The 26,930-nt window shown below is 36.7% G+C and overlaps 1 long non-coding RNA gene across 1 annotated transcript; it reads right to left on the bottom strand.

Moving 5' to 3' along the window:
* Positions 1 to 1,507: 1,507 nt before the first annotated feature.
* Positions 1,508 to 26,469, bottom strand: LOC120069546 (uncharacterized). Its single transcript, XR_016527846.1, has 3 exons — positions 26,380 to 26,469; positions 26,052 to 26,112; positions 1,508 to 1,801 (listed from the first exon to the last, which is right to left on the bottom strand). It is a non-coding gene; the product is annotated as an uncharacterized LOC120069546 (long non-coding RNA).
* Between the last annotated feature and the right edge of the window lie 461 nt (positions 26,470 to 26,930).

The raw sequence follows: 26,930 nt of genomic DNA, 5'->3' as shown, positions 1-26,930 counted from the left end.
GAAATAAAAGAAACAGGCAATAAAATTGAACAAACAAAAATATATTGTCTGTTTCGAAAAATTAAATAAGTAAAATCATTAACCAAAAACAAAAATTTAATTTTTCGAAAGACTTGAAGTCCCTGAAAAGCAAAGTGAAAAAAATATATAACTAATTAGTCCTAAAAAATTAATTTGTAACATAAATCAATATACCAAATAAGAGTAAAACTAAGAAAATAATAAACTCCTTCGAGAAAAAAATAATATACAAAAATGATCAAACTATCACTCAATAGAAGAAATTAAAGTGAAAAAAAATATGAACAATTATACTACAATAGAAAATAATGTAACAAATATGAAAAACAATCTATTTTAAACAATGACCTGAGTAAAGATAAAAAAAAAAATCACCTATAGAAAACATAGATATGAAATAATGTGTTATATATTTCTATTAAGACTAACAAATCAACATACCGAATAATAATAGAACCAAAGAAAAATTGTCACATAAAGGAGACCGAAGAAACAGAATAGAAGACAAAAAAAAGAAAAAAAAAAATCATATTTTGTTAAGAAGGTTAAAAGAACTAAGAAAATAATTATAGTCCAAACAATATACCAAATAATTGTAGAACTAAACAGGACAAGACTAAAAGAATGTCACATAAACTAGTAAAAAAATAATAATAATGTGCAACATCATTCACAGAACTAACAAATCAATATAGCAAATAATAGTCACTAAAAAGAAAATAGCATACAAAAGTAAAACTTATAAATGAATATCAAAATAAAAGAGAAAGAATGATAGCAATCATTCAATAAACAAACAACGTATCAAATAAGATAAAACAAACAATGTGAAACTGAAAAATGTGACATGAAACAGACAATAATAGAGAACCAAACAAAAATAAACTAGGAGAATAAATTAAATCACACGCAAAAAAACCATATAATGCAAATATAACCAATGCCTAAAATATCAATACACAAAAAATAATAAAATAGAGAATAAATAAAGTGAAATTTTTTTAATAATCCATGTAATGTACCAAACAATAAAACCAAATACCAAACAAGTGAACCAAAAGAGGGAGACAAGAGACAGCAAAGAGGGAGTGAAGAATAGAATCAACCTCCAAACAAAATAAATATAATGTAATCTATTTTTTAAAAAATGGAAAATGAAAAAAATAAAAAATGTATGAAGAATAACAAAATAGAGAAAAAAATAAAGTGAAATTAGATGAGAATATTTGGACAATCAGTTTACCAAATTATTTATGATAGAAAGCAAACAAAATAACACTAGAAGAATGTCCCATACAAAAAAGACAAACAACATAGACTAAGGGTGAAAAAATTTAAAACCTTTTCAATCTATATGCAGTGACACAAAGAAGAAGACACTTTTTGATCCCTTGTGTATAGAATAAATACAACCACCAGAAAAGAAAGATAAATATATTCCAATGGAAAGAAAATATAAAAGTGAAGCTAGAAGACTCATACAAAATACAGTTCATCAAGATGGTGAAACTAAAAGAATGTCACACCAAAAGAGAACAAAGGGGTAATTGAGATCATCCATAGTGCAACATTAGAAAAAATAAATGTATCAAACAGTAGTATAACCAAACAAAATAAAGCTAAAGGAATAAAATGGTAACCTAAAAGAAAGAATACGTAGAATAAACAGTAAGAGAAGACAATAAACTAGTCCTAGACATTTAGAAGAAGCATCATCGGAGAGGAAATAGAGCCCCCTATTATTTCGAGCAGTGCCAATCATCTTCCCCGAACTCAGGTCCTGAAACAAAACATCATATGATGAGAAAACAACTTTGTAGTTCAAATCTTTGGTTATTTTACTGACCAAAGCAAATTGTAAGATATCTTTGGCACATGCAAAACATTCTGTAAAATCAATCCTTGAATCGGAGATGAGTGACCCTTCCCAGCAACAGGGCAAAAGACCCATCTGTAATTCGTATTCTCTCATTTCCAATGCAAGGATAATAGGAGAGGAATTGATCAAATGATCCAGTTATGGGATCAGTTGCTCCCGAGTCAAGAATCCAAGATTCATCTTGTGAAACCTGCACTCCTAATTCCCTGTTTAAAACTAACAACTAGGAAAATTTGACTAGGTATGAAATCTTATGCTGAGAAGGAAGAACTCTCAGTATTGAATAAATGCTCTTCAAAAAGTGTGGAATTTAACTAATGGAAAGTTAACAAAGTGTGAGGTTAACACGGAGCAAGGCGTTTGGTGTTAAACGCATAAAATAAAACTAAGTTAGGGACAATCATGTGTGCCTTTGTGAAGTTAAACACATTACATGAAAGTCGCTCATGCGTTGAGAACGTATGAGCAACAGTAGAAAAAGCGAGGGGTTAAACGCAAGGCGCTGGGTAGACGATCGTGTAGCAATGCAGAGAGCTACACGATGAGGTAGGCAATCGTATAGTAAATGCACGGAGCCAAGCAATGTGATCGTGTAGAGTTACACGACGTTAGATGAGGAGAAATGATGCGCTAGATGATTGGGCTACTATAGGCAAAGTACTATATGATCATTGTAAGCACTAGACGATAAGCATAGAAGCTGGAGGATAGCGCTAGGCGATAGCACTAAACGATAGCATTAAGTGTTAAACAATGGGCGATGATGCTAAGAGACGAGCGGATGCATTAGACGATAGGCATCAACGCTAAACAGTGGAGGTAAACGACAGGCTCGGTAGCTAAATGATAAGCTATGCACGAGATCAGCGAGATTACTGAGAGCGAGATCAGCAAGATCGCTGAGAGCAAGATCATTGAGAGCAAAATCAACAAGATCATTGAGAGCGAGATCCGCGAGATCGTTGAGGGTGAGATCGCTAAGAAAGAGATCATTGAGAGCGAGATCAGCGAGATCGATGAGAGCGAGATCGTTTGCTAAACGATGGGCTGTTAAAGCTAGACGATAGAAGAAGGAACTAAATGATGGGGCGTTGTTGAGGATTGCGTTACGCAAGATTGATGAGCTCATCGGGATAAATGGCTTTACCAACGAAAGTCTGTAACAAAGATAGTAGGAGCTGGACGAATAAATATTCATGCAAGGTGAGTTTGATGAAGAAGACACGTCAAATAGGAGGTGGAAGGGGTTGGGTGTTGGCAGAAGGTGAGGAATACACCTGGATGTGATCAATGGAGAAGGTGTCGGGTAAAGGAAAAGGGTGAAATGCCTATAAAAGGGGCAGAACGCTTCACTTTAACCCACAAACCATTTAAGTCCATAAAAACCACAAAGAATCTAAATAAGAGATAATTCGTACATTGAACGAGGGAAGAGAGGCATTGATCAGACGGAAGTACGAGCAGAGGCGCTGAAGGAAGCTGGGTGTACGGACAGATGCCTAGGCTAAATTCAAACGAGAAGTTATTCCAGACTACTCATGCAAATCAGGTGATTTTTAGACCAAAAGTTTTTAAATTAAATGTAGATTCGGTGTGAGGCTTCTTTAATGAAATTTTAAATCTAAGGCTGTCAAAGTCAAGGAAAACTGAGAGTTGCTCAACAGTGGGGAAACAGTCGGGCCAGGGGGAGTAAACTTGAGACTCTGAACTTTTGCCAAGGAGTTTCAAGGCGAAACTTTAAGGTAATTTGGTTAAGACATTTTCACAAATTTTTGAAGAAGGGAATGTCTTGAGATAAGCCCCGAAAGAGTGAGTATCTAAGCCTAAATTTAAAAAATAGGGTCCAGCAAAAGAATAAGGGAAACCTGGTGAATTGGGAGGAAAGATAGGCGAGTCACTGTGAATGGTTTCTTCTTTAACTCTTTTAAACATATTTAGAATTAATATGCTGTAGTTTATATTGTGAAGTAATATGACGTATCCGATCAGGGGGTCTATGGACCTAGAACCGGAGCCCAAAATAAATCCTTACAGGATGGTCAGGGGATCAAAGAGTCTAGTTCTTGAGCCTGTGGGAAGGAAAAAACCCTGAATGGGATGGTCAGAGGGCTGACAAGCCTAGCTTCTGAGCCCATGAAAGGGAGAACCATGTGCACATAGGTTGATATGTTTAGATGTGGAATGTTAACTATCTACCGTGTGTGTAGGTAGGATTGTGAAAGCTTTATGATAAGATGGAGGTACACATTGAACCTCGTGATAATGCTTATGATCTGTAAAAGACTTGTATTTAAGATACTACTCACTGAGCTTTCAGCTCATGATTTGTTTCTGTGTTTCTCTCACAGGTAGCAAAAAAGTCCAGGTTGCAAAGTGGGTCAAGGTCTGCACAAGTTTAGAAATAGTACTAAAAGAGTATTTGTAGTCGGGTAGTGCCACACATGTAAATGTCAATAGTGGTCATGAAAGAGTAGCATTAGTTAGCATCACGCCTCTATTTGGGCCCAGAAATGGGGGGGAGGGGAGGGGAAGGGGAGGGGGAGGTGTGACACATCCCCCTCAACAAAGAAACTAAAGGACTAAGAAGTACCTGATTGGACAATATTGCCGGTTCCGACTGTACCTGGAACCACATGGCTGGCCGCCTGGGGAGCACCATCAACTGTTTCATCAATCGCTCGACTGAAAGACTGCGTAATTTCATGGACGACTGTGTAATTTCCAAATATTGGTCTTTTGTGTGCCATGGTTTCTTACAATGTTCACAAATTGGAGGGGTCTTTTAAGTTTGTCATTCTCTGATCCAGATAACTTGACTCCAAATGCAGCTGAGTCTAAGGTGGTAGTTGTTGTACCATTCATAGAGTTCGGATCCTCTTCTAATCTAACTTCTGAGAAACTTCCATTAGCGAAAACATTGGTCCCAAAATTCAGCTCTGGGTGCCATCAAATTTCAAGTCTAAGCCAGCCAAAAAATCATATATGCGGTTAGCCTCCTCAATCTTCGAATACTGAACTCTGTCGACTGGGCAATTTCAAACTACTTCCCGGCACATCTTGCCACAATAGTGACAATTTATTTAAATAGGATGTTACATCAAGAGTCTCCTGCTTGCACTCATGTACCTGTTTCCTCAATGTATAAAGTCGTGAAGCGTTTTGCCTCTTTGAATATAGTTTCTGGACAACTTCCCAAATATCCCGAGCTAATGTAGTATAGTAATGGCTTCCCAATCTGGGACTCTATGTTTATCAAAATTGAGCGAATGAGAGAATCCTCCCCCTTTATACGTTCCTGAGGATCCCTAAGATTCTGTTTGGGTATCTCCCTGGTTAGATACCCAGACTTGTGCCATCGCTTGAGGACCATTTTCACAGATTACGACCAAGAAAAATAGTTCTGACTGTTAAGTTTTTCGCCGATAGATATTCCTGCAGAATTGCCCACAGAATTACATAATATTTGCAATAAGTAAAGCTGTAAGCAGTTACCGATGTTTTTGAACATAACAGAAAGCCTGGATCGACTGGTTTAACTAGATCGGTTGAACCGACTGGTTCGAAGGACCGTAGAGGAGATGGAAGGTTCGTTTATGATGGCAGAGTGTCTACAACTGAAGGCCGACTGCATCTGGGCTGCGAAAGACGACCTGGCTATGATTGAGTAGAAACGACGGTTACGATGGAGAATATCCAATGGCTGCTGGAGTACTCGCTCGATCGGGAAGTATTGCCCAATCGGAGGCGCCCCACGTACGGCTACGCGATGGAAGAAGCATGGTCGGTCAGGTCTATTCGATCGATGGCTGTCTGCCTTATGAACAGTTGGATCTGTAATGGTCTAAGTAATGATCGTAAATATTGATTGACGGCAGCCCTAATTTCAGCACTTTGGGAATTTTCCACCGGAGTTCTATTTCAGCTACAATCTCATCACCGTGCTTTGATACAATATTGAAAAGTAAAGGGTAGAAGAGAAAACACCAAAGTTACGTGAAAAACCCTAAACCAGGGAGAAAAAACCACGATAAGAGTTTTTATCGATGGCTGTCTGCCTTATGAACAGTTGGATCTGTAGTGGTCTAAGTAATGATTGTAAATATTGATTGACGGCAGCCCTAATTTCAGCACTTTGGGAATTTTCCACCGGAGTTCCTTCCCCTGCTAATGTTCCACCGGAGTTCTATTTCAGCTACAATCTCATCACCGTGCTTTGATACAATATTGAAAAGTAAAGGGTAGAAGAGAAAACACCAAAGTTACGTGAAAAACCCTAAACCAGGGAGAAAAAACCACGATAAGAGTTTTTTATTAATTTCTGATATGGTACACAATACAGGGACATGTATATAAATAACCAAATGTAAGAAACCGTAGACTATAAACAGTACGTAAAAAGACATGTCCTTAAGGTAACATTTTCAACTGTTTTTGTTGTAGTAAGAAAGTTGTTTAATGATTAGATAATGGGCAGATGCATGAAAATCATCTATTACAGCTCCTTTTCGAGATAATACAGTGGATTGATCTCTGGATTCTATTTCAAGAGCAATTGAAAATAGAAAATGTGAAAGGTTAACTTGCACTCTTGATTTCTTGATGATTCTTCTGTTCAATATTTACTTTCTTTTTCTTATGTGCAATATCTTTTTCTTGGGTTAAGTGAAATGTTTGATGGTTATCATGCATTGCTGCGATCCATTGCAACCATAACAACTCCTTTTGTGATTGAACAACTACTTAAATCAATCTGGTCAGTAAAAGAACATTTCTTGTGATTCCATTGATAGTCTTGCTTTTTAATTTATATGGTTGGTCATATTTGATCGGATTCTTTTCCATTGATATTCCAGGCCATTTGGCACCGTTCAACTATTATCTAGTTTAATGGGTGAAGTTGTAAAGATTCTTATGACCCATAACAGTGAAGAAGAGACATGGAAGTTGGCAGGCCTGTGATAAATGTCTCACTTAGGTCTGATAAAGCAAAGAAGCTACGAGACTAATGATCAAGCTACTGGAGATGAACAAAGAAGCTACGAGACTGATGATCATACATGATTATTGAAGATAAAGTAAAAGCAATGACCCATCAGAGGAAATTAAGTTACCGCATATGGAGTTAGAAGAGAAAGAATGATAGTTGTTATAAATGGATTCTGAAATCAAGAGTATAGTGGTCAAAGGAGAACAAGTGAAGACAGAAGTGCCCCAGGGACAAATTTGGCCGATCGACCTCGACCCCAATCGAAATCGAGGCCGATCTTCTTTATGTTAGGAACCCAATGGCCAAAGACCCAATATAGAGACCTTAAAGGTAAGGCAAGCGGGCACATTTAGCTTGAGAGATAACCTAGCTCATCTATGTGAAACCCGAATTTCCATTTTCCTTACATGCAGGTGATTAGGGAATTAACTAAGAAGAAGTTAAATCCTATGTTAAAGAGAAGGAAAATTCTAAGTGTAAATAGATTGTTGAGTAGTTTTGAGTTAAGCCTTAACTAGTGAAAATTTGGTTAAGTATGATGCCAAAAGGAACCATGCGTTGGAAGCCAAGAAAGAAATGGCTTAAGTATTTGAGAATGCGTTGGCCTTGTGCTAAGCGTTGGTGTTGTGCCATGCGTTGGCCATGAACATTTGAAAGTTATTTGGGCGTTGAAAGAGGCTAAAGTGTGGCCGAGAGGAAAATATGCGGGGACAAGCATGCGGCAACCCATGTTTTGAGAGGTTAGCAAAGCATGTGGCAGCCTCAAGTTCTGCGGACATGGGCGCTGAACGTTAGGGTTGCGTGCGTTGGTTGATCGTGTAGTAAATAAGCAGTGCTACACGATAAGGTAGACGATCGTGTAGCTAATATGCCGCTACACAATGGGGTATGCAATCGTATAGTAAGTAGGCGGTGCTGCACGATGAGGTAGGCAATCGTGTAGGCAGGCACTGGACGATCGTATAGCAAAGGCGTGGAGCTAAGCGATGCGGTAGGCGATCGTGCGGAATGGTGAGGCGCTAAATGATAGCGCCATGCGATGGGCGATAGCATCAGACGATGAGGCGTTGGCACTACCCGATCGACATCAGTGTTAGACAATGACGTTGGACGATGGCGCTACGCAATGGGCTGTGCGCTAGATGATAACCGTGCTTTACTAGACGATGGGCGTCAGCGCTACACGATGAGCAAGAGCTGTACGGTAGACTGGTGCTATACGGCAACGCTATGCGATGGTGCTATGCGACACAGTACTAAATGATGAGTGAGGAGATGAGACAAGCCATGGTGGACACATGGTGAAAAGTCTTGCGTTGCTATGGCTTGCAGTACATAAGACTTGTGAGGTTAGCTGCATTGGTCAACAAGAGACTAAGGACGTTGGCAAGCAATTAAGACAAACATGTGATGGTCATGAGGGATACGTTAGCAAGAGGCTAAGCGATGGTAAGTTATACCATGAGGCATTGAGTTGAGACTTAGCTTGACTTGAGGGTTGACATGCGTTGGAGATGTGCTATATGCATTTGACATCCGAGGGCATATGGGCGCATAGGACAAAGCTCCAAATAGTATGCGTTGAAGAGGGTTGGTCATAATCCTAGTTGAACGTATAGGCCAAAGTTAAGCCTTGCGAGAGAGGAAGGTGTGGCCAAGGATGCGATGCCTTGAGTTTAGAATGACTAAGTTATGTGTTGAGAAAGCCATGGGTTGATGATGGCTAACCGAGAAAAGGACATGCGGCCAAGGATAAGCCTTGCGAGCATCTAGCATATGTGACCAAGTTGCGTCAATGGGATGCACAAGGTAAGGTTACGTTAATTAGAAATGGTAGAATCGAGGTTAGTTGGTCGCATATGGGGAAAGATGCTAGGCGGCAATGACTTGAAGGGTGTTATGTTGAGATAAGACACCTCAAGTGCGCAAAGATGGGATAGAAGCATGCGCTAATGGGTAGTGTCCGGACATAAGTGTGTTGCGCTAGTCGGATCGACGCATGTGAAGGCCGATGCATATGAAGTTGGATGAACGCATTTGAGGTTGAATGAACGCATTTTATGGTTAGATGAACGCATTTGCGGTAGATGAACACATTGAGGTAGGATGGGCGCATATGAGATAGGATGGACGCATTCAAGGTCGTCATCCAGACATGTGGCTTGTTGGGAAGAAATCTTAGGCCTTAAGCAAATGAGATGGATGCATAAGAAGACATACAAATTTGAGGGCTATGTGTTGGTAAAAAGGGAGGAAGACACCTTGGATTGCGATGACGTAAAGATTGCGAATAGTGTAGGAAAGGACACTTGGACATGCAGTCAAGTAGGAGGTGTTGGCCTTGGAGAGATTTTGGACGCCTATAATAGGGCCAAGGACTTCCGATGATTACTTGATTTCTCCTCAAAGGACATTAGGAAGTGTATGAAGGCCAATTGTGAGGAATCTATGTGTTGATGAACGCATGCATTAGTCAAGAGGTTCCAAGAGGAAGAGATGTTGTCAGACAGGAAGGTCTGGAAGTAGCATCAACTTGGGACAAGGATATCTCCCAGAATACTCATGCATTTTAAGTGATTCTAAAGCCACCTGAAAGCTATGAGAGTCTAGTTTTTAGGGTAGGGCTGCCGGAGAAGAAGCTCTAAGGAATTAGGCTGAAGAATAAGGAAAAGGCAGAAAGGTCGAGCTGTCGGGTAAGCTTGGGCCAGCCTTGATGTTTTGATGATTCCGGCCAAACCACGAGGAGTTTTGAGCTAAGCTTTTAGGTAAGAGTCCTGCGACATTTTAGAACATGTTTTCAGAAGGAAGTATATTAAAATAAAGTCTGGAACTATGAGTATCTAAGCTGATAATTGAATCTGGAATTTAGGTTCAAAAGGGAAACCAAGGAAACCTAAGAAACTTCGGAAAGGAAAGTTCCTAACCAACCAAGGTGAGTGGTTGTTCCACCATTTGTATGGTTACTCTTTATATATATGAATATAGGTTCTATAAGAAATATTGGCATGACCCGAAAATATGTTTTGCCTGGATTTGATTGTTGTTGTATTGTTGTAATAATGCGTGTATATTTGTATTAGGAAATGGGATTCATACCCAGAGATATTGTTAGCGTGCTTGGTGGGACGCTTGGCTAGAATCGTCAAAATATTTGGCTGGAATTGTCAGCATACCCAAACATGGCTAACAAGAAATGTCGACATGTGCACAGTTGACGGGTTATAGGGTATTGAGCTTATGTCCATGTTGGTCATCACGGGTTATTCGCAGAGAATACCCGAGAAAATACATAATCATGTCAGGGTTGTCCAGCTGACTGGCTGGGAAGATTACATTTTGCTATGTGATTGTTGTTGATTGTGGAATTGTTTTCCCAAAGATGAATTTCTAAAATCAAACTTATGTTTGTTTAAATCTTCCACTCACTGAGCTTTGTAGCTCACATTTTCCATGGTCTGCCACAAGCCACAATTACACTTCCAGAGGGTTTAAAGAAGGGTTGTTGTAAACTTTGCAATCAAGTCTTGTAGTTGTATGAACATTACATTGTTGTAATATAAAATGGGCCTACTTAATCAATTGTTGTTATCTCGTTGACTTAAAGTTTAAGACGAGTGTAGTAAAGAGGTTCAATTGGACAGTAGCTATCACAAAAGAGTGGTATCTGCGGTCCTTTACACCCCTCCTCTAGCTCAGGAATTCGGGCTCGAGGCGTGGTGTGACAACTTGGCATCAGAGCAAAGGTATATGTAAAATCTGGGGAAAGGTGGAGATTGAGTTGATACTAGTCTAGTATCAAAGCATAAATTCTTGGAAACCAGCGAGTTGAGTTAGGAAAACCCGAGGTTTGAGTTAAGTAAAACCAGAGGAAGTGTTATAGAATAAAGGGTTAAGAAAACCTAAGAACTAGTCAAAGTAGACTAAGACAAATGGCGAAAGTGGCATGACCTAGCAGGCAACCAGAGCTGGAACTCACAACGCTACCTTATCTACTGAGGGAGGTAAGAATGAATTCAAATTATTCCCATTTAGAGGTTGAGATAGAAAAGTTATTTTGTAGATAACTTTCAACATCTAGCTTCGCGATGGCTAGGTGGGGTATCGTTGGACAAACTAAGAAATCAATATCAAAGTAGCGCAGTGGAAGCGTGGTAATAAACAAGGTTATAGGTTACAATAGTGGTTGTTGTGAAACCTTAAATCGGAGTTAGTCTCAGTAAATTTCGAGGATGAAATTTTCTTAAGGGAGAAATAAATGTGAAACCCAGATTTCCATTTTCCTTACGCAGGTGATTAAAGGAATTAACTAAGAAGAAGTTAAATCCTATGTTAAAGAGAAGAAAAATTCTAAGTGTTTAAATAGATTGTTGACTACCTTTGAGTAAGCCTCTAGTGAAAATTTGGTTAAGTATGATACCAAAAGGAACCATGTGTTGGAAACCAAGAAAGAAATGGCTTAAGTAAGACAATGTGTTGGCCTTGTGCTAAGCGTTGGTATTGTGCCATGCATTGGCCATGAACATTTGAGAGGTTATTTGGGCGTTGAAAGAGGCTAAAGTGTGGCTTCAGGAAAGACTATGTGGGGACAAGCATGCGGCAGCCAATGTTTTGAGAGGTTAGCAAAGCATGTGGCAGCCTCAAGTTGCGCGGACATGGGCGCTGGGCATTGGGGTTGCATGCGCTGGTTGATCGTGTAGTAAATAAGTAGTGCTACACGATAAGGTAGACGATCGTGTAGCTAATGTGCAGCGCTACACGATGGGGTATGCGATCGTATAGTAAGTGGACGACACTACACGATTAGGTAGGCGATTGTGTAGGCAGGCACTGGAAGATCGTATATTAAAGGCGTGGAGCTAAGCGATGTGGTAAGCGATTATGTAGAACGGTGAGGAGCTAAACGATAGCGCTATGCGATGGGTGATAATGTTATGTGATGGGTGATAGCGTTAGACGATGAGGCGCGGCATTACATGATTGGCATCAGCGTTAGATGATGAAGCTGGGCAATGGCGCTATACGATGGGTGTGTGCGGTAGATGATAGCGGTGCTTCATTAGACGATGGGCGTCAGCGCTACACGATGAGAAAAAGCTATGCGATAGACTAGTGCTATGCGGCAACGCTATGCGATGGTACTATGCGGCAGGAGTACTAGACGATGAGCTAGCCGATGAGACAAGCCAGGTGGACAAATAGTGAAACGTCTTGCCACTAAGGCTCGCAGTACATAAGGCTTGTGAGGTTAGCTACGTTGGTATTGAACAAGAGACTAAGGACGTTGGCAAGCAATTAAGACATACATGCGATGGTCATGAGGGATGCGTTAGCAAAAGGCTTGGCGATGGTAAGTTATACCATGAGGCATTGAGCTGAGACTTAGCTTGACTCAAGGGTTGACATGTATTGGAGATGTGCTATATGCGTTGGACATCCGAGGGTATATGGGCACATAGGACAAGGCTTGAGCAAATAGTATGCGTTGAAGAGGGTTGGTCATAATCCTAGTTGAGCGCATAGGACAAAGGTAAGCCATGCGGGAGAGGAAGGTATGCAGCCAAGGATGCGATGCCTTAAGAATACCTAGGAAAAATACATAAATCATGCTAGGGTTGTCCAGCTGACAGGCTGGGGAGATTACATTTTACAATGTGATTGTTGTTGATTGTGGAATTATTTTCCCAAAGATGAATTTCTAAAATCAAACTTATGTTTGTTTAAAGCTGCCATTCACTGAGCTTTGTAGCTCATGTTTTCCATGTTTTATGTCTTCCCTCCCCCCTCCTCCCCCAGGTAGTGGAAGGTGAGCAGTTTCAGGGTACTGCTAAGGTCAAGGGACCACAATCCACAATTACACTTCCAGAGGGTTTAAAGAATGGTTGTTGTAAACTTTGTAATCATGTTTTGGAGTTGTATGAACATTACATTGTTGTAATATAAAATGGGCCTACTTAATCAGTTGTTGTTATCTTCTTGACTTAAAGTTTAAGAAGAGTAAAGAGGTTCAGTTGGATAGTAGGTATCACAAAAGGGTGGTATGTACGGTCTTTCACGCCCCTCCTCGGGCTTAGGAGTTTGAGCTCGGGGTGGGGTGTGACAATCTAAATAAACCCTAGATCAAATCCCCTATAAATACATCATTATGACTCCATATGAGGTAACTTAAACTTCAGACCTCTTCTCTATTCTACAATTCTCTTGTTTGCTTAGGCATCATAGCTCTTTTTCTTTGTTTTGCCTCTCTTTTCAAAAATTACAAATTTATCGTTGATGTCACGTGGAGGTCAGGTGTATACTTAGCCAACATTTGGCATTAACTACCATAACGAAAATAAAGCAATCACCACCAAGTAAGATAAAACTAAGAGAAGATGTTATATAAAAGAGAAAAGAGAAAAGTGTATGTTGAACCTTTAGTTATACAAAGACAACAATGCCTATATATATATATATATATATACTAAATTTGGTCTAAATGAGACAAATATAATAATCTATTAAACATAACCAAATGAGTAAGATAAATGAAGAAACTAAAGTGAAACATGATAAAAACCAAATTTTATCCCATCCATAATTTGTAAAGATATTTCATAAAATTTACTTTAAAATCTAAAGTGAAATAAGAAGATACAAAATAGAACTTTAACAATGGCTCCGAAAGTATAGTGAAGATTCTACATAATTATACAAAAAGTGAAACTTAGAGAATGTGACATAAAAGATCTAATAAAACTGGAATGGAAAAATTGGATTAGAGATATGTACCAAATAAAACATCAAACAAAATTAAACTAGAAGAATAAAAATGTCATACAACATGGAGAGGGTGAAAAAAATTGAATTATTCATAGTGCAAATGTTGAAAATGCCTAATATATTATTACACACCAAAATAATAAAATAGAGAATAAAAAGAGTGAAATTTTGAACAATCATCTCAATAGAACTCCAAACAATTAAATCAAAAGAGGGAGGAGAAGAGACAACAAAGAGAACGAGTGAAAAAAAAATTGAAGCATCCATGCCAAACAAAATAAATAGATAAATTACACCTTAGGTCCAAAGAAATATAATATAATAATCTATTTTAAAAATACCAAATGAAAAAAAAAATGTATGAAGTACAAAACAAAGAAGAAAAAAGTGAAACTAGCTAGATGAGAATATTAGGAAGATATATACCAAATTATTTATGATAGAAAGCAAACAAAATAAAACTAAAATAATGTCCCCATTCAAAAAGACAAACAACGTAGATTAAGGGTGCAAAAATTTGTTGAATCTATTTCTAAAATTGGTCAAACGAGTTAAATAAATAAAATAGTAATAAAAAGAGATATAAAAACTAGACAGTCATATAATTAAAAAAAAGAAAAAAATTAAACCATATGCCAGAAGAAAAAATGATCAAATGAGTTAAATAAAGAATTGCAAAAAATAAATAATTAATTAATAAAAGAAGTATAAAAACTTAGTTGTTTTTAAATATAGAAAAATAAACCAAAATATTTATAAGATATAACAAAATTTTACAACTATCAATGGTAGACGTTGATATCTATTGATAGACTTCTATGGTCTATCAATATCACTGATAGAAGTCTATTAGTGTCTATCAACATCTATCATTGATAGTTCTAAAATTTTTTATAAATATTTTCAATAGTTTTATCATTTGAAATAATTTTCCAAAACTAAAAAATAAAGACTGTAATAAAAAAGGGTAAAAAAATTGAACTGTCATAGTTCAAATATGTAACTATGCCAAAGAAAAATAAATTCTACATCCAAAAAGAAAAATATGATTAAGTAAAAAAGAAAAAAATACCAAAAATAATAAAACACACATAAAGCAATCCATAATCTATCTAAGAGAGTTACAAAAAATTGCTTGCATGCTAACAAAGAAAAATAAAGTTTGGCATCATAAATAAAACATAAATATTAAAAACAGTCCTAAAATGATGTGTTTTAAGCAGAAAACTAACCAATCAACTAATTAATATACAAAAATGAAACTAATGAATACTTAGAAAAGAGGTCATAGAAGAGAAAGGGGAAAAATTGGAAGGATCTAAAGTGCTATAAAATAATAATGTTAATAATAGTAGAAACCCAAATAAAATAAAGCTAGAAAAATAAAAATGTAACATAAAAGAAACAGCGCGGAGAAATACATAAAGTGAAAATGCAACGATGACAAAAGATAAATAAATATCAATAAAATAATAATAAAATAGAGAATACAAAAAGTGGAATTTTTTTAAATACCAAAAATAGAGAATAAAAAATAGAACTAATTAAAAAATGTTAAATAAAAGAAGCAGGTAATAAAATCGAACAAACCATCGTGCAATGGAAAAATAATTGTACTAATGGATAAAACCAAAAGATCATATAAAAGAGGATGAAAACAATTGAACCATCAATAATAATAATAATAATAGAATTCCATCTTCGGTTCCCAAAAAAAAAAATTAATACAAATAATCTACCATAAAAAAGAGAAATGTACCAAGTGAATGACAAAAAATAAAAATAAAAAAAAAATAAAACTAAAAGATCATTCACCAAAAAAACAAAAACTTAATTTTTCGCTAGACTTGAAGTCCCTGAAAAGTAAAGTGCAAATCTAAAAGACAACTAGAAAATAAGGAAAGTCAAATAAAAAGAAACCATCAGAGAAATAAGAGATGAAACACATCCAATAAGAAATTAATATATACAAAACGAACATGTCAATATAAGTGAATCTAAGGAATGTCACATAAAAAAAACACAGAGAAGAGGGTGAGAAATTGTTCAAAATGGTGAGAAAATTTAAACAATCTATAGATATTTGGTCCCAAAGAAATAAAATATAAAGACAAATAATACAAAAAGTGCTGGAAGAATCCATAATGCACTTACAATCATGTACCTACCTAAAATAACAGTAGACAACCCAAATGACCCTTAGCCCAAGTGTTATATTTGGTTATTTACCAAAATCTCCTTTTGGCAAAGAAGGGTGGATTGTTAGTGTAGACGATTTGGAAGATATAGTTGGGGGACATGTATGGTTAGAGGTTCCATTCTTGGTGGAATTTGGCATATCTTAACTAAACTTTTTGCATGGGCTCGCCGCGCACTTGTATGGTCTGGAGAAGCTTACTTGTCTTATAGTTTAGGTGCTTTATCTGTTTTTGGTTTTATTGCTTGTTGTTTTGTCTGGTTCAATAATACTGCTTATCCGAGTGAGTTTTACGGGCCGACTGGACCAGAAGCTTCTCAAGCTCAAGCATTTACTTTTCTAGTTAGAGACCAACGTCTTGGAGCTAACGTTGGATCCGCTCAAGGACCTACTGGTTTAGGTAAATATCTAATGCGTTCTCCGACCGGAGAAGTCATTTTTGGGGGAGAGACTATGAGTTTTTGGGATCTGCGTGCTCCTTGGTTAGAACCACTAAGGGGTTCTAATGGTTTGGACTTGAGTAGACTGAAAAAAGACATCCAACCTTGGCAAGAACGACGTTCCGCAGAATATATGACCCATGCTCCTTTAGGTTTTTTAAATTCCGTGGGGGGCGTAGCGACCGAAATTAATGCAGTCAATTATGTCTCTCCTAGAAGTTGGTTAGCTACCTCTCATTTTGTTCTAGGATTCTTCCTATTCGTAGGTCATTTATGGCATGCAGGAAGGGCTCGTGCAGCTGCCGCAGGATTTGAAAAAGGAATTGATCGTGATTTTGAACTGTTCTGTTCATGACTCCTCTTAACTGAGACAGGCGATCTAATGCTTGAAGTCAAAATCAATTTGATTAATACATATCAGGTTGGACGGATCGGGTTATATTTTAAAAGTCTTCCTTTTTCCTTTCTTCATTTCTATCTAATCTTTTTTTCTGTTTTGGCTCGGCTATCACACCTAGCCGAGCCATTCCCTTTTATGATATTGAGTCGGGTAAAACCAATAAAATAAGGAAACAAATCTATTCACCGAGCAAAAGGAGAGAGAGGGATTCGAACCCTCGATAGTTCTTTGTTTCGAACTATACCGGTTTTCAAGACCGGAGCTATCAACCACTCGGCCATCTCTCCGAAAGATAATTTCTATTTGATTTATATTCCATCCCATCGAATAGAACATTGTATAAGTTGCTACCATTACTGTCTATACTATATCAGGCGTGAATCTATAAGTCTATCTATATGTATATAGATATATATGATCCAGTATACCCCTTTTTGTGAAGTAAAAAAAGACTACCCTCAATCCCATGTAAAGTATTAAAAAAGTAAGAAGTAATATAGAATCAATGGATTTATGGTAAAATCCCTACCTGATACATTTTCTCAAAATTTTGGCTGGCTGGTAAAGGGATCAAATGGTACATTTTGTTGGTAGATTGGAGGATTAGAAACATGACTATTGCTTTCCAATTGGCTGTTTTTGCATTAATTGTTACTTCATCAATCTTACATTGTGCCCGTTGTATTTGCTTCTCCTGATGGTTGGTCGGGTAACAAAAATGTTGTATTTTCCGGTACATCATTATGGATTGCATTAGTCTTTCTGGTGTGGGTATCCTTAATTCTCTTATAAAAGAGACAGATTGTGAAATTCGGATTTCCATTTTCCCTACTTAAAGAAATAAGGGGGATTAACTATGTATAAGTTAAATCCTATGTCAAAGAGGAGGAAAATTCTAAGTGTTTAAATAAGATTTAGCTTTGAATGCCTTAACTAGTGAAATTTTGGTTTAAGTATGATGCCAAAAACACTATGCATTGGAAGCTAGAAAAATAGCTAAGTATTAGACAATGCGTTGGCCTTGTGTTAAGCGTTGGTGTTGTGCCATGCGTTGGTCATGAACATTTGAGAGGTTATTTAAGCTTTGAGGCTGAAGTATGGCCGAGAGGAAAGGCTATGCAGGGACAAGCATGTGGCAGCCTATGTCTTAAGACGCAAAGCATGCGGCAGCTTTAAGCTGCGCGGACATGGGCGCTGGGCGTTGGAGTTGCATGCGCTGGTTGATGTGTAGTAAATAAGCAGTGCTACACAGTATACGATTGTGTACCAAATAAGCAGCGCTACACGATGGGGCATGCGATCGTTTAATAAGTGAATGGAGCTACACGATGAGGTAGGCAATCGTGTAGGCGGGCACTGAACGATCGTATAGCAAATGCAGGGAGCTAAGTGTGAAACCCAGATTTTCATTATTCCTACTGGTTAAGGAAATTAACTAAGTAAAAGTTAGATCCTATGTTGAGAAGGAAATTTCTAGGTGTTGAATAGATTTTCCTTGAGTAGTTTCGAGTTAAGCTTAAATTGATGAAAAATTGACTAAGTGTTGGAGGCATTACCATGAGCTGACCATAAGATCTTGGAGAGATTACTTGGGCAAAGGGTGAAAAAGTGTGAATTTGGAAGCTTGACTTTTGAGGAAAAACTTGGAAAATTGCTAAGTTTACCTCTATGATGGATGCGTTGGATGATGGATGTGTTGGATGCATTGGATGCGTTGGATGCAAAGGAAGGATGGTTATGCATCCATGCGGCTGAAGGAAGTGACGATGTGTTGGAAGGCAACCCATGCGTCGAGCGGTCAATGCACAGCACCTTTGCCTAATGCGTCGAGCGACCAGCCAAGCGCCCCTGCTATGCGTCGAGCGGCCATGCCTATGCAGCGAGTGCCCTGTTGAATGGCCATGCCTATTCGTCGAAGCGCCCTGCCAAGCATCAATGCATCGAGCATGCCCATGTGGCCGAGCAAGCGAGCGATGGCCAGCGCCTATGCAACATGCCCATGCGTCGAGTGATGCCCAACGCCTATGCAGTACACCCATCCATCGAGCGATGGCCAGCGCCTATACAGTACATCCATGCGTTGAGCGATGGCCAGCGCCTATGCAGCATGCCTATGCGTCGATCGGCCAACGCCTATGCCAAGCGCCATGCACACATGCCAACGAGCCTTGCGGTAATACCTAGTGAGCCATGCATCGAGGATGAGCGGCCACCCTATGCGTTGGTGATGGTTAGCTCTTGCGATGGCTAAGTTGGATTGCAATGATAGTGAACTGGCTTGCTATGCGTTGATTGTTATGCATTGAGTAACTATGCGTTGAACATCCAAGAATTGGAATGCATAAAGGATGAGATCACCTAGAAAACATCATCAAACCATGTGTCTTCTTGGGAGGAAGCCTTGCTTTTTGAGGTGGTTGCATCAGATTGGAAGCTCATGTTGGCTACATAGGAGAAAGACACTTAGATTGCGTTGATAAAAAAGATGTGTTGGTAGTATGAGGGAGAAACACTTGGACATGCAGCCAAGTAGGAGGTTTCGAATTTGGAGAAGGTTTGGACGCCTATGCCAACGACTTCATTTTTAGATCACAATTCAAAAAGACAGTAAAAAGAGTGGGAAAGTTGAGTAAACCTTGCGTTGAGAGCAAAATTCATGCGTTGATCATAGAGCTTCAAAGACGACGCATTGGACAGTGAAGTCTGGAAAACAACATGAACTTGGGATGGGGAGTTTTCCCAACTCATGCATTTGGAGTGATTCCAAACCCACCTGAAAGCTCTGGGAGCCTAGTTTCATGGTGGGGCTTCCGGAGAAGAAGCTCCAAGGAATAGGGCTGGAGAATGAGGAAAAGACTTGGTCGAGCTGTCAGGTAAGCTAGGCCAGTCTTGATGTTTTGATGATTCCGGCCAAACCACGAGAAGTTCTGAGCTAAGATCTCTAGGGTAATATTCCTGAGACATTTTAGAGCATATATGTAGAAAGAAGTATCTCTAGATAGCCATAGTGAATAATTTGAGCTTTAAATTGAATCTGGATTTTAGGGTTCAAAAGGGAGCCTGAGGTGACAAAGGAACTTCTAGAGAGCTGAACTAAACGATCAAGGTGAGTGACTAAAATATTTAAAATGTTTTAAGAAACCATATGCTAAAGAAAGATCTTTCAGATAAAGACATGTTTTCTAAGTTTTATTAAAGAAAGTCATTGTATGACTTATTTTACTTGAAACTCGATACCGAAGGACATTTGAGAAGGTAGTTGAGTAGCTCGATACTGAAAAACACAGTTGAGAAGGTATCTGAGCAAAAGTACCCAAGTGTGGGGTAGTTCTTTTGATAAAAATTAGTTTTCTGGTCACTCACTGGGCTTTATATCTCATGCTTTCCAAATATTTTTCTTTTTCTTCCCAGATAGCGAAAGGTGAAGAGTTTCAGGGTGCTGCTAAGGTCAAGGTCTGCCACGTGCCACAGTTACACTTCTGGAGGATTTTACAATTATTGTTGTAAGCTTATAATTAAGTCAATTGTATAAATGTTACATTGTTGTAATATAAAATAGGCCTACTTAATCAGTTGTTTGTTGAATTTGTTCATTGGTATCAGAGTGATTTCCACAAGAGTTATTAGGGCTGATAACTGTTGCAGATGCCTTCCTCAGGCTTAGAGGGTAGTCTGGGGCGGGGTATGACACTAAGCGATAACGCTATGCGATGAGCGATAATGCTATGCGATGAATTATCGCGTTAGACGATGAGGCATTGACACTGCACGATTGACTATTAGACGATGATGCTGGACGATGGCGCTACGTGATGGGCGTGTGCACTAGACGATAGTCGTGCTTCGCTAGACGATGGGCGTCAGCTCTACACGATGAGCAAGAGTTGTGCGGTAGACTGTGTGCTATGCGATAGGCGCAGACGCTATGCGATGGTGCTATGCGGCAGTAGTACTACGATGAGCTATGCGATGAGACAAGCCATGGTGGATGCATGGTGAAACGAGCGTTGCTAAGGCTTATGGTGTAGGTTATTATGCGTTGGTGATGTGTTATGTGTCGAGGACATTCGAGGGCATATGGATGCATAGGACAAGGCTAATACTATGCATGCATTGAATGCATGGTGTGAACTATGCAACCTTCTATATGCGTTGGACATCCAAAAGCATATGGGCGCATAGGACTAAATAATATGTGGTGGAAGAGCAGGTCATTATCCTAGTTGAGCGCATAGGGCAAAGGTAAGCCATGCAAAAGAGAAGGATATGTGGCCAAAGATGAGCCTTACGAGCATCTAGCATATGTGACCAAGTTGCGTCAATTGGATGCACAAGGTAAGATTGGATGAACGCATTTTGATGTTGGATGGACGCATGCGCCTTGGTGGTGTCTGGACATAGGTATGTTGTGACAGTTGGATGGATGCATTTGTGGTTAGATGGACGCATTTGTGGTTGGATGGATGCATTTGTGGTTAGATGGGCGCATATGAGATTGGATGGACGCATTCAAGGTCGTCATTTGGACATGTGGCTTGTTGGGGAGAAATCTTAGGCCTTAAGCAAATAAGGTGGATGCATAAGAAGACATACAAATTTGAGGGCTATGTGTTGGCTAAGGTTTTGGAAGACACCTTAGATTATGATGGCATGAAGGTGTCGGCCTTAGAGAGATTTTGGACGCCTATAAATAGGGCCAAGGACAAGATCATAACTTGAGTTCTCTTCAAAAGAACAGAAAGAGTATATGAGGACTAATTGGGAGGAGACTATTTGTTGATGAAGGAACGCATGCGTTGGTTGCAAAACCATGCATCGATCATGAGGTTCCAAGAAGAGTGCTGTCGGACAGTGGTCTGGAAGTAGCATCAACTTGGCACGAGGAGTTCTCACAGAATACTCGTGCGTTTGGAGTGATTCCAAAGCCACCCGAAAGCTCTGAGAGTCTAATTTTCAGGGTAGGGCTACTGGAGAAGAAGCTCCAAGGAGTCGGGCTAGAGAATAAGGATAAGATAGAAGGGTCGAGTTGTCAGGTAAGCTTGTGCTAGCCTTGATGTTTTGATGATTCCAGCCAAACCACGAGAAGTTCTGAGCTATGATTTTAGGGCAAACTTCAGAGACATTTTAGAATATGTTTTCAGAAGGTAGTATCTTAAAATAAGATAACTATGAGTAATCTAAGCTAATAATTGAATCTGGAATTTAGGGTTCAAAAAAAGAGCCCGAGAAAATCGAGGAACTTCTAAGAGAAAGATTCCTATCCTTACCAAGGTGAGTGGTACTTTCCTTTAAGAGTCAATTGTGCTTATGTTATGAATGAGTATCTAGCATGAGAATGAGATTATGCGATCGGGATGGTCAAGGGGTATATAGACCTAGTTCCTGAGCTCGAAAGCAAAACCTCACGGGATGGTCAGGGGACCGAGAGGTCTAGTTCCTAAGCCTATGGGAGGATCCTCGTATGAGATGGTTAAAGGGCCGACAGGCCTAGCTTCTGAGCCCATGAGCCAGCTATGTGCACATAGAAGACATAAGGAACAAAAGGAAACGAAAAGAGTAAGCGTTCATGATTAGTATCAGTTAACTATCTAATGTGTGTGTAGAATAGACTCATTCTAAATAGTTATCAGTTTAGCTATCTACCGTGCGTGTAGATAGAGTTGAGAATAGACACATCAAAGCTGAGGTTTGAATGTAATCTAGAAGTTGTTTACCACTCACTGAGTTTTGTGAAGCTCATTCTGCTATTTTATGTTTTCTTCCCAGGTAGCGAAGGGTGAGGAGATCCAGGGTGCAAGTCAAGGTCTGCCACAAGCCACAGTTACACTTTCGGAGGATTTTAAGAGTGGTTGTCATAAACTTTGTAGTTAAGTCTTGGAGTTGTATAAATATTACATAGCTATAATAAAATGGACCTACTTTATCAGTTGTTGTTTATCTTCTTGACTTAAAAAGTTTACTGAGAGTAAAGAGGTTCAGATGGATTGTAGGTATCACAAAAGGGAATATGCGGTCCCTCATGCCTCTCCCCGGGCTCAGGAATGTGGGCACGGGGCGGGGTGTGACACAAATAGAGGAAAAGGATAAAATAATTTAAACCATATATAGTGCTTACACATATGCATGTAAAAAAAAAAAAAAAAAAAAATCTATATTTTGATCCCAAAGAAATAAAACATTACCAGATTAGTAAAAGAAATTAAAGTACGAAAGTGAAAGTAACATGTCACATAAAAGACACCGTACCAGAAAGATGATAAATTTTGAACAACCCATTGAGAAGAACAATATATCAAATAATAATAAAAGTAAATAAATTAAAATTAAAAGGATGTCATATTCGATAAGAGTGAAGATGGAAAGAAATTCAACCATACATATTTAAAAACCTCAAAAGAAAAATAAATTCTAAGAAAAAGTGCCAAAAATAATGAAACACACAGAAATAAAACTACAAGACACAAAAAGCAATCGAAAGATAATTTATCAAAAGTGTTAATTATAAAAATTGCGTGGAAAGCATATTTCAAATTCTACTTGCTAACCATGAAAAAAAATCCTTAAAGAATTGAGAAAGTAAATAAAATGAATCACCAAAGAGGTTTAACTACCATTATAAATTTAAAAATATATATAAAACAAATTAGTCATATGAAAAATTAATTTGTTACTGATATGCCATACTTACAAAAATCAATATACCAAATAAGAGTAGAACTAAGAAAATAATAAACTCCTTCGAGAAAAAAAAATATACAAAAATGATCAAACTTTCACTCAATAGAAGAAAGTGAAAAAAATATGAACAATTATACTGCAATAGAAAATCAACAAATATGAAAAACAATCTATTTTAAACAATGACCTGAATAAAGATTAAAAAAAAAAAAAAAAAAAAATCACCTACCGAAAACATATATATAAAATAATGTGTTATATATAAGACTAACAAATCAATCTACCGAATAATAATAGAACCAAAGAAAAATTGTCACATAAAGGAGACTGGAGAAAAAGAATAAAAGACAAAAAAAAAAAAAAAAAAATCATATTTTGTTAAGAAGGTTAAAGGAACTAAGAAAATAATTATAGTCCAAACAATGTATCAAATAATTGTAGAACTAAACAAGACTCTAAAAGAATGTCACATAAACTAGTAAAATAATAATAATAATAATGTGCAACATTATTCACAAAACTAACAAATCAATATAGCAAATAATAGTCACTAAAAAGAAAATAGCATACAAAAGTATAAATGAATATAAAAATAGAAGAGAAAGAACGATAGCAATCATTCAATAAACAAAAAATGTAAATAAGATAAAACGAACAATGTGAAACTGAAAAATATATTATGAAACAGACAATAATAGAGAACCAAACAAAATTAAACTAGGAGAATAAATTAAATGTCACACAGAAGAAGGTTATATAATGTAAATGCAACCAATGTCTAAAATAGATCTATACACAAAAAATAATAAAATAGAGAATAAAGAAAGTGAAATTTTTTGAATAATCCATATAATGTACCAAACAATGAAACCAAATACCAAACAAGTGAACCAAAAGAGGGAGTGAAAAATAGAATCAACTGGCAAACAAAATAAATAGATAAATTACACCTTGAGTCCAAAAGAAATATAATGTAATAATCTATTTAAAAAAATGCCAAATGAAAAAAAATAAAAAAATATATGAAGAATAACAAAGTAGAGAAAAAATAAAGTGAAACTATCGAGAATATTTGGACAATCAGTTTACCAAATTATTTATGATAGAAAGCAAACAAAATAAAACTAAAAGAATGTCCCATACAAAAAAGACAAACAACATAGATATCTGTGAAAAAATTTAAAACCTTATCAATCTATATATAGTGACACAAAGAAGAAAAACAACTTCTTGATTGTGTAGAGTAAATTTACAACCACCAGAAAAGAAAGATAAATATATTCCAATGAAAAGAAAATATAAAAATGAAGAAGACTCATACAAAATACAATTCATCAAGATGGTGAAACTAAAAGAATGTCACACCAAAAGAGTCAAAGGGGTAATTGAAATAATCCATAGTACAACATTAGAAAAAAAAAAAAATGTATCAAAAATTAATAGAGCCAAACAAAATAAAGCTAAAGAAATAAAAATGTAATCTAAAAGAAACAACACAGGGAATACAAAAAGTAAAAATACACGACCATAAAAAAATAATAAAATAGATAGTAAAAAAGTGGATTAATTAAAGAATGTAACAAACAACATAATCGCAAAATCTATAGTGCAATGTATCAAAGGAACCAAAAGAATGTCACATAAAAAGAAAGGATGAAAACAATTGAACCATCCTACCATGCCAAAAAATACTAGTAGTAATAATAATAATAATCTACTTTAAAAAATGAGAAAAATGTATGAATAACAAAAAATTAAAATAAAAGATCAGTTAAAAAAAAAACCATAATTTTTAAAGAGGTTGAAGTCCTTGAAATGTATAGTGTAAATCTACAAGACAGCTTTAATAAGGAATGTGAAATAAAAGGAAACATAAGAGAAATAAGAGAAAAACAAGATAAAATAATTATATAAAAGTCAAAGTATTCATTAACTACTAAATTGCAACCAGATACTTATGAAAATAAAATTAGAAAAACAGATGAAATAGGAAAATTGATTCCCGGTCAATCAATTTTTCCTAAATCATTTCAAATTTATTAATATGAAAAAAAAAGTTTGAGAAAATATTTTGGAATGAGTTTCTGAAACAAAATTTAAAGTAAAAAATAACAGGAAAAACGTGTTTTGAAAGATAGTTTTTGACAACGAAAAAAAGAAGGTTTGAGAAAATCATTTGAAAGGGTTTTTTTTAAGAGAACTTCTAAAATTAAATTTAAAGTGAAAAGAATAATTTGGAACTGATTTTTGATAAAAACAAAATTGAAATATAAAATTTCGAGAAAATGTTTTGAAAGAGAGTTTTTTGAAGGAGAGTTTTTACAGAAGAAAAAAGTATGAAAGAATAATGAAAATTTTATGAAAAGAGATTTTGGGAAAACAAAAACAAAAAGATATATATATAGTAGAAGTTAAAAGGATGCAAAGGCTTTTAGAAGATTTGAAGAAGAAAAGTTAAGGATCACAGAATACCCAAAAACAAAATCAAAATACCCAAAAATAAAATAACGAGAAAGAAGTATTAAAATTGAAATTGGAAAAAAAAAAAAAAAACAAAGGAAAAATACCCAGAAATCAAAAAACCCAAAAACAAAAAACCCAGAAATCAAAAACCCAAAAACGAAATACCGAGAAGTCGGAGTCTAATGACATCATTGAAAAAAAAATGAAAGAATATGAAATAGAAAAACCTGAGGGAAAGCAGTTGAATGGGCCAAATAAGGCATTTTCATCCCATTGTCCAATGTTAATCTGAAATTAGAATCATAATAACAATAATTAATTAAACAATGTTTGATGCACATAATTAAAATTGAAGACAATTAATAAACAAAGGTAAATGAAATAACTTAGCAGTGGGTTGTTATAGCAAGAAGAAGAGAAAAACAGAGGCTTCATTTCACAGATCAAACCGCCACATCAAAATCCTAAACCACAAGTATTAACCAAAAACAACAACATAATTCAACCAATATTTAATTAACGAAGAAGATGAATTGTAAAAGTAATTTAAGTTACCTGGTTAGCTAGAAGGTTCTCATTCGAATTCGTAAAAATAAAAACCCTAACAAGAAAATATTGTTCAAAAAGTTAGCCGTTGCAGAGGAGCCGCCGCTCTCCCTTTTATAACCGATCACCACTACAAAAAGTAGTCGTTGCATGTAACCGGTCAACTAGCCGTTGCTGGTCAAAACAATCTAAGCCACTGCCCACATTATATGTGACGTGCGCGTCAAGTTCAATATTATTTTTTTAAAAGAAAATAACTAGTGTGGTCAATATTATTTATTTATTATATATATTCATTTGTTTATTTTCAAATAATAATAAATAATAATAGTTTGTTACTCTACTTCATAAAATAATAGGAGAAAAAGGGGCTGAGATGGGTTTTCTGAAGATTTTCAAAAATATAAAAACGAGGGAAAATATTTACATAGAATAGCAAAATTTAATCATCGACTTTCTTCATATAAAGGCTAATTAATAGAAGTTTATCTGTATCTATCAATTATAGAAATTGATACAAGTCTATGAATAGAGAATGATAACAGTCCAACAATGTCTAT

This window comes from Benincasa hispida, chromosome 2 (genome assembly GCF_027475165.1).
Source record: "Benincasa hispida cultivar pf3 chromosome 2, pf3_genome.v1.1, whole genome shotgun sequence".
Lineage (NCBI taxonomy): Eukaryota > Viridiplantae > Streptophyta > Magnoliopsida > Cucurbitales > Cucurbitaceae > Benincasa > Benincasa hispida.
The sequence above is the reverse complement of the archived record's forward strand: the minus strand, read 5'-3'. Positions and strand labels throughout refer to the sequence as shown.